The sequence below is a fragment of the Ochotona curzoniae genome, unplaced genomic scaffold (assembly GCF_017591425.1).
Source record: "Ochotona curzoniae isolate NIBS_2020 unplaced genomic scaffold, NIBS_Ocur_1.0 contig_2688, whole genome shotgun sequence".
Classification (NCBI taxonomy): Eukaryota; Metazoa; Chordata; class Mammalia; order Lagomorpha; family Ochotonidae; genus Ochotona; species Ochotona curzoniae.
This window is the reverse complement of record NW_024465553.1, coordinates 9,687,495-9,703,260: the sequence shown is the minus strand read 5'-3', so window position 1 is coordinate 9,703,260 and position 15,766 is coordinate 9,687,495.

The following is a 15,766-nucleotide window of genomic DNA, read 5'->3' as shown; positions in this document are numbered from 1 at the left end:
AGACTTGAATCAAGTTACGTGATGCATCTGTAATAGGAACTAAGTGTCAATAATGAAGCAAACTATATTTGCCTTAAACTATGTCCATCAATATATTACCATGAATATATTACCATGCTGAGAGCCTTAGGTATACTTCTGCATTGGATACTGTCTATGTACTCAACTGTCTTGCTTTTAAAAAGGGTGCTATCACCTAGCAGAATAAACACTGCTCGTTTTCTAACAGAGCACTAGAGAGACAAAATTTCAGATCTGCCCTGATCTTACTTCCTAGAAAATTTCATTTGCTCTCAGTTCAGTGTGTAATTTGCTTCTCCATAAAGGCCTTATTAACATTGATCTCTAATTGATTTGTCATATGCCAATGTTCACTTGCAATGTACTTGACATTTGCCTATCATTAAAAAAAAATAGAGAATTGGCAGATATGCGTCAACTTAACTTTTGCCCAAAATCTATGTAATTGAATGGGACTGCAATGTTAACATTATGCATTTGATTCCAGTTCATGTGCTCAATGGTCTAACATTTCAGAGCACCAACCCTTAAAATTCTAATGCATGTCAAATCAGTATGTAAATACCAGCAATTCTGCAGAGATTTGCAATGGAGAGCCTTATGCTAATGAGCAATATCCCAAAGAGCTGAAGGTTTTACTTTCCCTCTGAAATGTGAATCAGAAAATTGGAAGGCAGATCAACTTATGAATTTGTTTGGAGAAGGAACTATTAATAAGTGAACAGTAGGTAGCCAGGACCTAGAATCACACACTCATGACAAGAACCACCGAATGAATACCAATTCTTTCTCCAACTGCTTACCTACCTCCAGTAATACCAAAACAATATCTGAAAACATGAATTCCCCAATATATTTTCATGTAGTGAGAGTTACTAAGGCAAAGCTAAAATGCGCATGCTTCACACTCAATGATGCAGTTTATTTTCAGCTACTTTTGAAAATAAATTACAAGTTAGATATGAAAATATGCGATTCATGAAATATTTAAGAATCATTGCTCAGTGTTTCTCAGTCACCTTTATTTGTGACCAAGCAAGAGAGTGTGACATCTCTGATTAGAGTATCACGTGAAGTACAGTTTTTATTTATTACCTTACACTCAAACTATTTTCATCTGGGGACAGTTGATTATTGTTTCTACTATAGTACTTGAGAGACAAAGTAGGGTGTCCAAACAACCCAATTTTGCTTAAATTATCATAATATGGTATTAATTGCTTATTGTAAACAGTATCTTAAGCTCTACATGTCATAAAAAATGAAATAACGTATGCCTGTGTTGTCACAATAACAAAACATTGAAAGTGTCACAAATATAAACTACTCTGCAAACATCAGTAACACTATATTGTGTCATTCATTGATTGTTGGCTCCAGCATAAACACTGTTCCATCTCCAAAGGGTAAAAGGTTTCTTATCGCCAATCAATAGAAGTATTTCTGGAAAGGGGTTTTTCCACACTTAAATCATATTTTAACGCAGCCTGTTAAAGTGCCTTGGAAAACTCAGTGCAGTTGCTTCCCTTACATATGTGTATATTTTCTGATTGTGAAATCCCAGGACATTTTAAATAAGAAAAAGGTCATTTGATTATATGTGTGTTTCCTTTCCTCAAAAAAAAAAAATTAAATAAACAACAACAACAAAAAAAAAACCCTCTTAGACCATTAGGACTAAAGCATTGCATATGCCACGAGCACTAGGCACCTAATTTCATTTCAGACAATTGATGGTTCTGCCATCCAAGTTGAATCAGGCCTGGGACATTGGGGGACTCAGCACTTCAGCAGGGAGGCAGTTTCTCTGCAGCCTTCAACCAGTTTAAAAGATATTTTATTGACACGTAGAGCATTCAGAGTCATAAAAATATATCATGTTTATCACTGTTTTTATGGCATGCATAGATATGACACAGGGGCATTGAGCCATACCGTAATAGACAAGTGTTCATTTCACCCTGAGCTGCTAGAAAGAATGCAGAGCTCAGCTTCTGTCTTCCAAGCAGAGCCAACAGGACAGATTTCATCAGAAGTAAGCATTTGAGGAAAACACAAAAATCAATGCAGACGCATGCAAATAGTGCAATGTCCTGATTGAGTTTTTTGCACGCTGAATAAGCCTGTTAGTAATACACTCCTGTACATTTCTGCCAAAGGCATCAGATTGCTAAACTAGAGATTTTGAAAACTGATCATCTTTCATAGATGTGGGAACACAGCCAGAAAATTTACCTTTAAGCACTTTAACTAACACCCACAGTTTATGATTACATTATCACCCATACTCAGATATACATTTTTATGGAGAGCTATTTCCTGAAGAATTATGACCCCTAGCCATTTGGTTTTTGAGTTACTGAGTGGACAATTTAAGTAGGGATCTAAGCCTTGCTAGGAAAAACTCCATTATCTATAGCCAGGTTAGGGCGAAGTTGAAGGGGCAAAGTATTATCCAAAGACCAGAGAGGAGAGCGATATTTGCATATAAGTGACAAATGTAAGTTAGTGGACAAGAACATTAAGAAATTTGCATCTGGTTTGAACTTCGTCCTTATTCAGCAAAACCACTTGCCACAACTTATTGGGCTGACCTTAGAAAAGTGGCCAGGGGTAAAGACAATGTTGAAAGAGATCAAAGGAAATGAGGTGCTAATAAACATTGACATGAGTATTTGTCAAACGCTCACAGAAAGTTTCAACACTTTCCCGGGAAGGTTAGATCCCAGACTGCCTAATGTTTCATCTCATCTAGCAGCACACAAGTCTTCTCTCATTTTGTTTGTTTTGTTTTTGTTTTCTTTTGTTTTTTCCCTCTCCTGAAATACTATGAGTTTTCTTTCTGTTAGAAGCACACGCAAATGGCATTTCTTTTTTGTCCTTGAGACTTAGATTCCTTCAAAGCAGGGACCATCTCATTAACATACATACAATGTATGTGAAAAATTCTCACGATTTTAAGAGAGTGCAGCAAGTGGTCATCTAACCAGTCATCAACAAATGGATAGATAAATGAGGAAAGAGAACTACGCAGTAGTAGCATGATGGACTTGTGACTGCCGTTGAGAGTCTAACTGTTGTTACGACATAGGGGAGAAGGGGCGGGGGTGGAACTGGATGGGGAGTGTGGAAGCAGAAATCCCTGAGCCTAAGAAACTGCATCATGAAAATTAAAGATTTTAAAAACAGCTTGACTCTTAGTGTATGACATTCATCAACTAAGTTACATTACTATTGGTAGGAATTATTGGAAACCAAAAATTAACTCAGTGTAAATAATGGAGGATGACTTGATGTCCTTATGAAAAACAAACAGTAAATTCTAATTTTGATGACAAGTGTTCTTATTCCAAAAATTTCAAAAGCAGCATTGTTTCTTTCTGCAGTTCTTTTTGCTGGGGATCGGGCAGTGTTCAAGACAAGCATTGGGGAATATGTGTGGTCCCAATCGTAGACGGCTATAATCAGCGGACACACACACAGCTGAAAATCGAAGAATAAAGCAAGAAAATAATTGTCATCAAAACCGAAGATACACACTGCTTTTTATGATTTTAAAAATCTGGTTTCATTTGCCCTAAGGTGAACTAGACAACAGCAGTTTGCTTTTATAATGACCTGGCAAGGCACACTGAATTCCCTCCTGAATTCCAAATCAGAGTTGCAAGGAAGGAGAAGTTCAGCTCCTTTGCACTATGGAGTCATTCACCTGTTCAGAATGGCTTGCTGCAGGATTGTAAAGAATTGCAGACAGACACTTTTCCCAGGTGGAACAATTGCTCTTATAGAGTTTTCCTTGCCTCTATAGCTTCCAAGATACTCTGGAAGTATGTTTGCAAATACTGAATAAAATAAGTTGTTTTCAACTAAATATTAAAAAAGAAGAGATTAGGAAAAGATTTATGTTTCACCCCATCAGTAATTCCTGTTTTAGATCTGTCATTCGCTAGCTAAGTAACCTCGGGCATCACTCCATTTCTCTGGTGTCTCAGTTTATCTGTATAAAGGAGGAAAATAAAATACTTATATACATATAAAAAGTGAGTTGATAGAGAGAAAACACTTTATATATATCACTTGGCTTTCAATGTGTTGAATGGTGTTCCTAAGGTTTAAAAAGTTAGTTTATGAGCCCTGATAAATTGCTTTTCCCCCCCACTTGTTTTGCACCTCTATGACAAACTAGCTTTCAATCTTCGGCTCTTCTTTCCAATCAAATCACTGTTACTGTTTTCCCTCTTCCAACACCTCCCAGGGTGACAAGATTCCTGTTACTAGGGAACATTAACTATCTATTAAACGCTTATTATCCATTAAGTAAATCTGCTGAAACATCCTTTTGATCATTCATTGTCCATCCAATATATGCTTATATTCCAGTACATATAACTTTTCATAAAGTGCCTCTTAGCATTTCAAAACATTGTTTACTGCTCCCATCCAGCACCCACTTGGCATTTCGCAGATAGAGTTTGTGTGTTCTCTCTGTATCTTCTACCTGCAGTGACTAACTTCTTCATTTATGCTGCTGCAGCTTTGCATTTTACTCTAAGTTTAAATCATACGAGCTTTTTTATTGCGTGTGTGAGATTGCCCTGGTTCACTCATACACAGAGAATCACCCCCCCATTTTGATATGATTTTCCTGTGTCTTTGAAGTGGAAATATTTATTGTAAGCCTCAGTTATTTGTCTGTTCATACTACTTGTATCAACAAACCGTATGCCTTCCCGAACTGAAACTGAAGTTACCGACAGTATATTGGCCCAGAACAAACATTGGATAAACATGTTAAGAATTGATGAAACGGTGTATCTAACACAGAAAAACATGAATTTCACAAAGTTCCTAGTTGTCTCTAATAGACATCTTTCTTATATATTTAATAAGTGAATATTTATTGCCAATCAAATATTGTAAGAGATTGAGATTAAAGTCTCTGAACACAAAAGCTGTTATATGTCTGAAGTATTTTCTTGAAGTTTATATTTAAATGAGTAAATGACAGTTTGATGAGTGATAGCATTCATTCTTGTTGTGGATACACATAACCCTACCAGAGACATTTTGACTTACTTCATTGAGGAGATAAAGAACTTGGACTTAACCTAAAAGCTATTGCTTCTCAGTCTCTTGACTAGCATCAAGTGGAAATGCCAACAAAATAAAGGAAAAGCATGACTGACTTAGAAAAATACCACAGTATGAAAAGGAAATGAATATTAGTTAGAAGAGTGGCTAGCATTTATTCGGCACGTAGATGCTAGGCACTAAGCTAATATTCTTAATCATCCCCATAAACCTATAAATACGTGCAGTCATTACTTACACCCTACAACAAGCACTGGTATATTACACAAATGGTTCTCCATAGAAATCAAGCCAATGTGAAAGGCATGTGTATGTGAGTTGAGTTCCCTTTAACTCAACATTTGAGACCAGAAGTGTTGTGGATTTTAAAATAGTCACATGCACAGGATGAGTTCTGGCATGGAATTCATTTGGGAATTCATTTGTATATCTTGTACATGTGTTCTAAAGATCATATCAAATAATACTTTAATTTTGCACATGAAACAAAATTTCATGTCTTGGATTATCTTCTTGTGATGCTACATTGATTCTAAATAAGTTTTTGGTTTTGAAGAATTTTAATTTTCAAAAGTTTTCAACCAGGTATTAGAGAAGAGAGGGGTGGGGCAAGAGATTTCCTTTTTAAAAATTGCCTTGCATGATTATCAGTTTGGTTGGCAAGTCTAAGCCCTCCATGTCTGAATTCCAAGCTGAAGACTCAGAGAAGTGTTGCAATTTGAGACTGAAAATGGGAAAGACTAAAGATTTTCTCTCCTGTAGGGAGGTCCAGTCTTTTCATTTCTGGTAAGGTATTCAGCTTAAAGGACAAGGTCCATCGACATTACAGAAAGTAAGCTTTCTTATTCAACATGTATAAACCAAAGTCTTAATCTCATTCCCAAGTCATGCTCACAGACACATTCAGAGTAGTGACCTAATCTGTAAATGCCAGATTAGAGAAGTTGACCATATTAACTATTGCACACAACCTGCTTAGATCAAGCCAGCTGGTAAAGCTCAGACAGCGGGAATAAAACACGTCTAATAATTTCACCTCTGTCACAAACTCAGGAAGAGGTTAAATTTCCGGAAGAACAGTCAAGAAATGATAGACTAGTCACAACTTCCAAATGCAAATGGTTAAACTACGTGTTGATAGACACGCGAAACATACTCAATGTGAGAGCAGATGTTGAACAAGAGCAGGCTTTACAACCACTAATCACCCTTCTGGACAGCTGAATGCATGCACACATTGGTGTAATAATCTGGATTGCAGGACGAGCAGCTTTGAAGTCAGGCTGACCACATACACCCAAAAGAACAGGTGTCCAATCTAAGGGTAGCTAGATGTGAAGGAAACTCAAGTTCACACAGACGGAAAATACAGAACTCTTATTTCATAATTCTAAATTAATCAACATTGACCAGGTTCTTACAGTATGCTGAATTTATGAAGATAACGTTTGAGATCCAAGAAGACATTAAGAGCATACAGAGGGCCTGGTGCAATAGCTTAGTGACCGAATCCTAGCCCTGTACTCCTAGGATTCTACGTGAGCTCCACTTCCCATCAAGCTCCCAACTTGTGGCCTTGGAGGGCAGTGAAGGAAGGCCCGAAGCCTTGGGGCCCTGCATCCATGTGAGAGACCCAGAAGATGGTCCTAGCTTTGGATCGGCTCAGTTCTCTCAGCTGCAGCCGCTTGGGGAGTTGATCCAGTGATGGAGGATCTTTCTGTATCTCCAGAAATTCTCTCTGTGTCTCCTCCTCTCTGTATCTCCTCTCTGTAAATCTGCCTTTCCAATAAAAAAAGTTATAAAAAAAGAGCATACAAAAAAAATTCAAATATCTTCAATGAGAGCTACCTGGCAATGGAGATTGTGCCACGCAAATAATCTTGTACATATTTAAGCTCCCATAAATACATATCAGAAAAATTACTGGTGCACTAGAAAAATAACCTGACTTATGTTGAGAAAAAAGTGTACCCTGCATAGATGAAAACTGAATAAAATAAAATTGAAAGTACGTGACATAATAGTTTAGTATGGCATACTTTTCAGATATGTAATCTAATTTAATCCACTAGATACTACTTAAAAACAAGTGTTTGTATCCTTTTCAACTCAGGGTTAATAAATACCGAGCCCAAGGACCCACAGCTGGTAATTATAGACATGGTATGTGAATCCGTGTTTGATGATTTGCACATCCCATGCTATTTTCACGGCACTAAGTCATCCTCCTATGGAAGGACAAGTCGAGCACATTAGTATTCCCCTGAGTATCTCAGGGGAAGATGCACGGTCATTAACATTTCCTTTTTAATAATAAGTGCTGATGATGGACTCAGAGAACATTGATAAACATTAGTCACCTATCTCAAGGACATTACTCCCAAGTACCACAAGTGGTACTTGGACAGGCATACAGTATCCACTCTATATTGTTAAAAAAAAAAAAAAAACCCACACATCATCCAAAGCTTCTCCTCTTACCAGTGGAAAAACTGGGAACTGTCCCCCATATTTCTCAACCCCCCACTTCCTTCCCTCTTCACTTCTTGTCATGGATGCATCTTTTTGCAGAAGTCTCATTGGATGCCCTTCTGATTCTTGGCCAGATGTCTTACCTGGGGGATGGCAAAGAGCAACCTCGTTTTTAAGGAGTTCTTGTTGGGTGATGAACTAGGGAGACCCACTCAGCTGTTCCACATTGCATTCCAGTGGATCAGAGACAAAATACCAGGCTGTTGTGTGTGTGACTTTCATCTGAAGCTGCCTTTAAAAACTTAAGTAAACAGTTCAATAAATGTAAAGAAATTCAATTGCTCATAAATTATAAACACTTCAGCTGTCAGTATATTTTTTGTCAGCATGTAAACAACATGATGAAAGCAAGAAAATGGATTATTTTATCAACTGTGATATGGTAATATAGTTAGAGAATTTCCAAAAGTATTTAAACTTCCATGTTGACCCACAAAGAATTGTTACTGAACATCACATATTCACACATTCTTTAAATGTTTATATAAACACTTAATATTGCTTTGTGTAAAAATATATATTTCTTTTTATGTTTATGTTGCCTGATTATGCCATAAAATGCGCTATGGTATCTGTATCAGTGAAAGTAGACAATTCTTCCTGTGTGTTTTCAGAAAGAGAATGGAGAAAACAGAAATACAGGCACTAACTAATCCATGCCTAAAGACTAATATCTGGATCCTTATTTAGCCAACAATTTTGGATGACCTAGTTACGTGCTAGACTCTAGGGAGTCAAACAGAAGAAGCAAACGGAAGAAAAAGGTAATTTATTAGGTGACTGAATTGTTTTGTATATAACTGGTTCATTAAACATGAGTAGAAAAGTAGGATGTATGGGTGTTTGGATAATTGGTACTGGGATTTAACTGTGTTGCTTCACTGCAAATACACACTGTGGAGCCCTAACCACCAGTATGACTAAATCATGATGGAGTCTTCTAGCCGGTAATTAAGGTTAAAATGGTCATATTGGCAGGGTCCTATTCCCGTAAGTCCAGCGGCCTTGTAAAAGGGACAGACAATCTGATGGCACATTCTCTCTGCAGGCACGTGAAGAATGGACCACGTGAGAGATGACAGAGAGAAAGCAATTGTCTACAAACCAGGAAGAGATATCCTTGCCAGGACCTGGAATCCGAACTTGTGCATTCCAGAGACATGAGAAATTTAATGCCTACTGTCTAGGTTTCCCAGTCTGTCATCTTGCCACAGCAGCCTGAGTAGTTCACTTCAGGGAAACATGTATAGCATTCTGGGATCCGGGGATGTGGTACCTTTGTCTCTACCTAGTAACCTGGAAAGACGGAGAGCCTTGAAAAGAGGTTTGTGATGCTTTTGCTTTTGACACAATTATACTAAACTATAAATGCAGTACATACTCATGATAACTTTAAAACAAGATAGAAGACACATAACATCTAAAAACATGAAAGTATTTGACTTGGCCTGACTCTTCTTCATCATAGAGGCTTGGATTGAGTTCCTGGCTCCCTGTTTTAGCTCAGGAGTGCAATAGCAGATGGAAGCTGGACCTCTAACTCTCTCTCTACCTGCTCAAGAGGCTATTTGTGACCAAGATAGAGTCTAAAGGAGCCAGTGCTGTGATGTAGCAAGTTAACTTGTTTAACAGCAGCAAGTTAAGGAGCTACATGGAAGGTCAGCATTTCTCATTGGAGCACCAGTTAAAGTTCTGGCTGCTCTGCTTCTGATCCATCTTCCTCTTGACATACCTGCGTAAGTGCTGGGAGTCTACTAATCATGTAGGAGACAAGCATGAAAGTTCTTGCTCCTGGCTTTGGCCTGTTACCTACTTTGCTTTTGCCTTCATTTTGACAGTGAGCCTCTAAATGGAAGAACCCTTTCTCCCTCCTTTCCCCTCCCCACTCATACGAACACACACACACACACACACACAAAAGAAAATGTGAAACTTAGGGTTACAAAAAAAGGGGAGTTGTGGCCAGAACAATGGCTCACTTACTAATCTTCTGCCTGTAAGTGGGACCAGTTTGTAACCCTGCTGCTAACACTTTATGTTTTTAAAACATAGGCATTGCCCATAAAAGCTCTTACTACTTTGTATTTTAGTTATGTATGCGTCTGATTGTTTCTGCAGTTTTACATCTAAGGGCAGAGATGCTTCTATTTACCTTGGAAAGATGTGATCTTTCAGTGTTATTAATTTATTCGATAAATAGTCTGATATATAGATATAGCAAATATCATGGATCTGTACTACTTAGTGTTTCAGTATCCATTCCTCATTTTGCTGAAGTGCCAAAGCTTTCCTCATTCAATACCTTCACTCTTCATGGCATCAAGGCCATTGAGGAATCTAGGCTGTGCCCTGACATAGTGCTACACACAGAGCTCTGACTACTGCTCAGCTACACTGACTGATTTAGAAATACACTTGAGATCCAGCAGAGATAATGAAACGGACTTGTTGAGGCCACTAACCTCCTGACACATAATTCAGTTTCACCTGATTTGACTACAGGAGGATTTATATCTAGGAATTCCTGCAGTTCTACCAAAATAAAAACATACAAATTTAACCTTCCAAACTGTACGCATGTGCCCATCTTCAGCCTTATCTTCTTTATAAATCAATAAAAGTGCTTCTTTTGAAACCAGTTTGCATTAGGTATATCATATTTGCTACTAAAAATGGCAGCTTGATGCTGTAGTTACCAACTAGCACTAGAAGAATTAATGAAATAATAACTGCTTTATAAAAAGTGCTAGTGAGATTTTTAAAAAATCCATAAGCTTCCTTTTCTTACATACAGAACTGATCAGAAAGACAAACCACAATGTCTGATCCAACTTTTCAACATTTACTTCCAATCATTCCCAAGACAGAGGAGTTTAAGGAAACTGAGTAGAAGAAATGACATTTATTGGTTTATTTCTGAGGCCAACATTAAGGATGACATCTGTTTTCCATAAGGTGTCTTGGGTGAGGCAATTATTGGGCACTCTTTAAACTCTCCCTTAGAAGCCATGACCCTTTTTAAAGCATAAAATGCACCAGAAAACAAAAGCAAAGGCAGGTGCCACAATCTTGAGACAAAAATGCAAGGACAAAACCCTGGGAAGCGTAAGAGAGAAATTGTCCGAGGCATCCTAAACAGACAGTTTTTGAACAACACTGTTTCTTAAAATACTGCTTTTAGCTGGATTAAAATCATGTTCATTCTTCCTGTCTCAGTTTTTTAATATAAAAATGTTTTTATTATAAAAATCACATTTGAAATGGGAGAATTAAATCAGCTGGATCACGAGACAATAAACACAGTCTAAAAGTTATTTATCAACATTAATGATCTTGCATATCTGACATACTTTTATGCAGCAAAGGATAGAGTAATAGACCTTTGCTATTATAATGCCATGCTCCGTAACTAATGATTTTTTTGAAAAATAATTTTCTATTCCTAACAATTTTAGAGGAAACCAATTATTTTAAATGATGAATAGTTATTTTTTTAAAAAAAAGACTAAAATTGTGTGGTTAATGATTTCTCATAACTGATAATGAAAAATTACCCCTACAATTTTCAAGAATATTAAATTCTGGATGATAATGCATCCTGAAGATTCTTAATCAATAGGTTGCATGCATGTCTTCCAAGATTTATCTCCATTGAATCATTTCCTTGCAAATGCATGGATTCTACTATGATTTCCTCAAATATTAAGAAAAATAAGTGAGACTCTAAATAGAACTCTCTTCATGTTGAATTGGCAGTGACATCTCATATATTCCAGATATTTCCAACTGTTCCTGTAATATTTTAACCCATCTTGTATACAACTTTAAATCAGAAAAAATAGTAATTGAAGCAAATGACTCTTCTCAAGTGAGAATAATTGTCCTTGTCCTTGTTTTGTCTTATTATGACAAAATACCTAAACCTTTAATGATGTAGAATGAACAGAGTCTATTTAGCTCTTGATTCCAGAAGCTTGGAAATACAAATGCACACGCCAACCTCGGCTACCATCTAAAACCTCTTTGCACCCTAACTAGTATACTGGTTTCTGGACATTTCTACAAGTGAGACTGTGGTATTTCAGAAACCAACAGGTATTTTATGCTATCAGCTGTGGATTTCAGCATCTGGACTGTCTCTGGGATGTGTGTAAGTTGGAAAATGCAAAACAATCTAATGAAATTCCTTCTCATCTCTCTAAGGTACAAAGAACATCCTCTGAAAACTGGAACACAAAATAAAAACTGAAAAAAAGTACAATGTAGCCTTGGTTTCATGGCTTTAATCCACGATTATCTGCACAGTTATGGCGATTATGTGTGAAAACAAGAGTTAATTTCCAGTTTGCAGCTAAAGTACACTTGTTCCTTCTGAATAGAGGAAAGGATATTTTATGGAAACTAATAATGAAATGGAAGCTACTTTGTGACCTAAAATATGATATCAGTGCTTGGCTCACAGGGCACACAAATGCGCCATTTTATGTTGGCTGACACCTGTGTGCAGAGTTCCAGAACAGTTCTATTTGGTCACAGCCCTAGCAGATTGCTGTCACCCAGAGACCTTTTTATAAGAATGAAATTGAGCAGTGCAATGCGAAACCCACCAGACTACTGGATCACATAGACTAAACCCAGTGGTCTGGTACTTTATGAGGTAAAGTCCATTTCCAAGTTTAAACAGCTGCCATCCTGAGATAAATGGAAAGACACCAAGTGGTCTTTTCTAAGCGTAAATGACTGCTATTTCTTGGACAAGGAAATGCATGTAAACAATTGTTCATCTATCAGAACAGGTGACTTAGGAAGGTATTTCTCATATTAGAAATTAAAAAAGCAAATTAACATCATTAGCAATATGTATATCATTGCTATTTTCCTCTGAAAAACTGCACTCATACTGTAAGAGTTCATGAATGTATAAAATGTTAGACTATCATTTGGAAGGGGAAAGTCCTTTTTACTCTATTTCAATTCCGGAGGATCCAGAAATATCATCACTTCACTGGAATAAAAGTTTACAATGCTTAACTCTGAAATGAGTTAAATAGCTCATCAGATTTAGTAGATTATTTAGAATACTATGACCCCATTTTAGGGGAATTGAAACTATTTTTCGAACCTTATTTTTCAGAAACTTTGCTGGTTCTGAGGTATAGAACTACTATTATGTCACGAAGTCCATTTCTGTGGAACATAATTTATACCCTCATAAATATGCAAGGAGGCATTTAAAATGGTTTAAAGAAGCCAGCATTACGGTGTGGCAGGTGAAGGTACTGCCTGTAACGCTGCTATTCCATGCCCCAGCTTTCCCCTTCCGACCCAGCTACTATTAATGATCTGGGAAGGCAGTGGATGATGGTTAAAAGATTACCACTTGCCAGCTGCCAGGGAGACACTGATGAAACTCCAGGCTCCTCCTTCCTGGTCCAGCCTTGCCCTTGAGGCCATTGCGGGAGTAAACCAGCAGATGCAAGATATCTTTTTCTGTCTCTCTCTTTGTAATTTTGCTTTTGAGATACTTTTTTTTTTTAAACAAAGTGTTTAGAGAAAGAGAATATTAACATTAGGGATCAAACTGAAAAGCAATTCATCCAAACCACTTTGTGGTGCTGCTTCATTTAAAAAAAAAATCTCTACAAGCATAATTTTATCAAAATCTTATCAGTTAATGACTCACAAAGCCCATTTCATTGTGGTCACTTTTTAATAGACCATGATGAAGAGTACTGTTCAATGCAAACTTTCTCAAATATTCTCTAGAAAATGGGGAGAATTTTGCCCTAGATTGTAGATATCTCTACATTGAAGGATAATTCACCAAAGCTATGTTTTTTTCTGAAGCCAGTATTTTCTCCTAACTTCTACTGAAAACTACAGATTCAAATTGTGCTCAATCAGATCATCTCCACTCAGTAAAAAGTTTGTATTTATCTCGTTTGGTCTACAAAATGCTCCACCAGAGATGATTCGGGACTTAGTAACTCTTTGTCTAATTTCAACCTGAATTTTATCAACAAAGCGAGCAGAAATTTGAAAACATGGTAAAAGCAAAAGGAAAATAAGAGTTCTCAGAGTACACTATTTCATCTTGTTATACATATATAAAAAAACTATCTGGAGGCCTCATTTATCTTTCAGTGTAAAAAAAAAAATCTGTACAAAACGAAAGTGAAATGAAATAACCTTTGTCTCTCCTAAAGTTTTATTTGCATTTGAAACATTAACATAATGCAATGCATATGAGAAAGAATTTTAAGTCATAGCTTCAAATGCATAAAGTTAGTTATGGCATATTGCAAATGCCATGAAGAGTCACATTACTTTATAGAAGATAAAATGTCCCAATAAAATCAAAGAAAAAATGGTGAAAACAATACATAAAAGAGAATGCAATAGGAAAAGTCATAATGCCAAGAATGAACGAGCAATTCTATCTTCTGATTTGTAAGAACACTCTTATTATTTAAATACCAAAGTTGTAAAGCTGTATTTTAAAGATTTCTATTAATCTGAAAATGGTAGAAATAAAAGCCTTTACATCTAGAGACCATAAGTATGGTTTCAACCAAAGATGTTATGACTTCATATGAAGAAAGCTACTCAGGATTTCATTACCTACATCCTTCCTACCAGCACGACTCAAAGCGGCTCAAGTGAATTCAGAATGGACTTTATTTTTAAAAATTCATTTTAATTTTATTGGTAAGTCAGATATATAGAGAGGAAGATGTTCCATCCGTTGAATCACTCTCAAGTGACTGCAACGGCTGGAGCTGTGCCAATCTGAAGCCAGGAGCTCAGAGCCTCTTCCGAGTCTTTCATGCCTGTGCAGGGTCCCAAGGCTTTGGTCCATCCTTGACTGCCTTTCAAGACTACAAGCAGGGAGCTGGAAGGGAAGGATAGTTGCCGGGATTAGAACTGGCATCCATATGGGATCCCAGCGAATGCAGGTCAAGGACTTTAGCGGCTAGGCTACCACACAGGTTCTCAGAATTGAATTTTTTCAACTCTAATGATACTGAGATTCAGGGATCACATGAAAAGTGAGGCAATAAAAGAATAAAATCATCTACTGATGCCTAGGGCAAAGTAGTAATGAAGAACTTGAGGTATTGGGCATCTGAGAATATTATTTTAATCACAAGTTGACATCAATATGAAACAAAAAGATGAGATTTTTGCTGTTATGAATGTATTTATAAATGCTCCAGGCAATGGTATCCTAACTTCAATAATTGTTGAGCACTTTTCTGGGATTGTGAGTCCAATGTGGTTGAATGGAAATTCACTGAGATGAAATGGACTACAACGATCCTCAGGGGAGGCCATCTTTGCCATGATACAAATGAGCCAGTCTCTAGAAAATAGCTCCAGTGCATCTGCTGATAATGGTGTTTGGCATTTGAGACAAGATTATCTGGATCATTTGTGATATTCTAACAACAATCCAGTTCCCAGCTTGCTAATAATTCATGTACTTTATTACAGAAAAATAAAACTTGTTGTTGGTGCTGGAACCATAAGCTTTATTTTATTCAAGGATGAGCATTGTGATAAAAATTCTAAATGAAGTGATACTTTTCCCCAGTAACAATACACTCTGAATTTCCTGTGTAAAGTCAAAAGCTTTACCAAGACGTAGGCTCTGGTTCAAAGTCAACATCTTCTGTGTGACTATAAAACACATTACTAAGAATGGCAATTAGGGAGCGGGAAGCTTTACCTGATTAGAGTGTTCACACAATTCAAACAAAAACAGCTCAAAAGCATTACTTTTCTAAATGGAAATAATGGCAAGAGGCAAGTATAAATCCAGTCTTTGTCTCCAATCTTGTACAAATGCACTATAGGGGAACCCACACCAGTGGTCCCTAATGTGACTCATCATGAAAACTCCTGGGGTCCACCAATATCTACTGGACAAGGATCTCTGTGGAAACAACACAGAATCTGTATTTTGCAAAACAAAAAAAAATTATATGGATCTCTCAACCATTTATATTACCAGATTGTGGAGCAATAATCTGGATAAAATATATTGCTAACCAAAATAAATATCAAAAGAAGACTCAAATTTATTTTTGTAAAAAAATATAGTTCAGATATAATTTCAGTT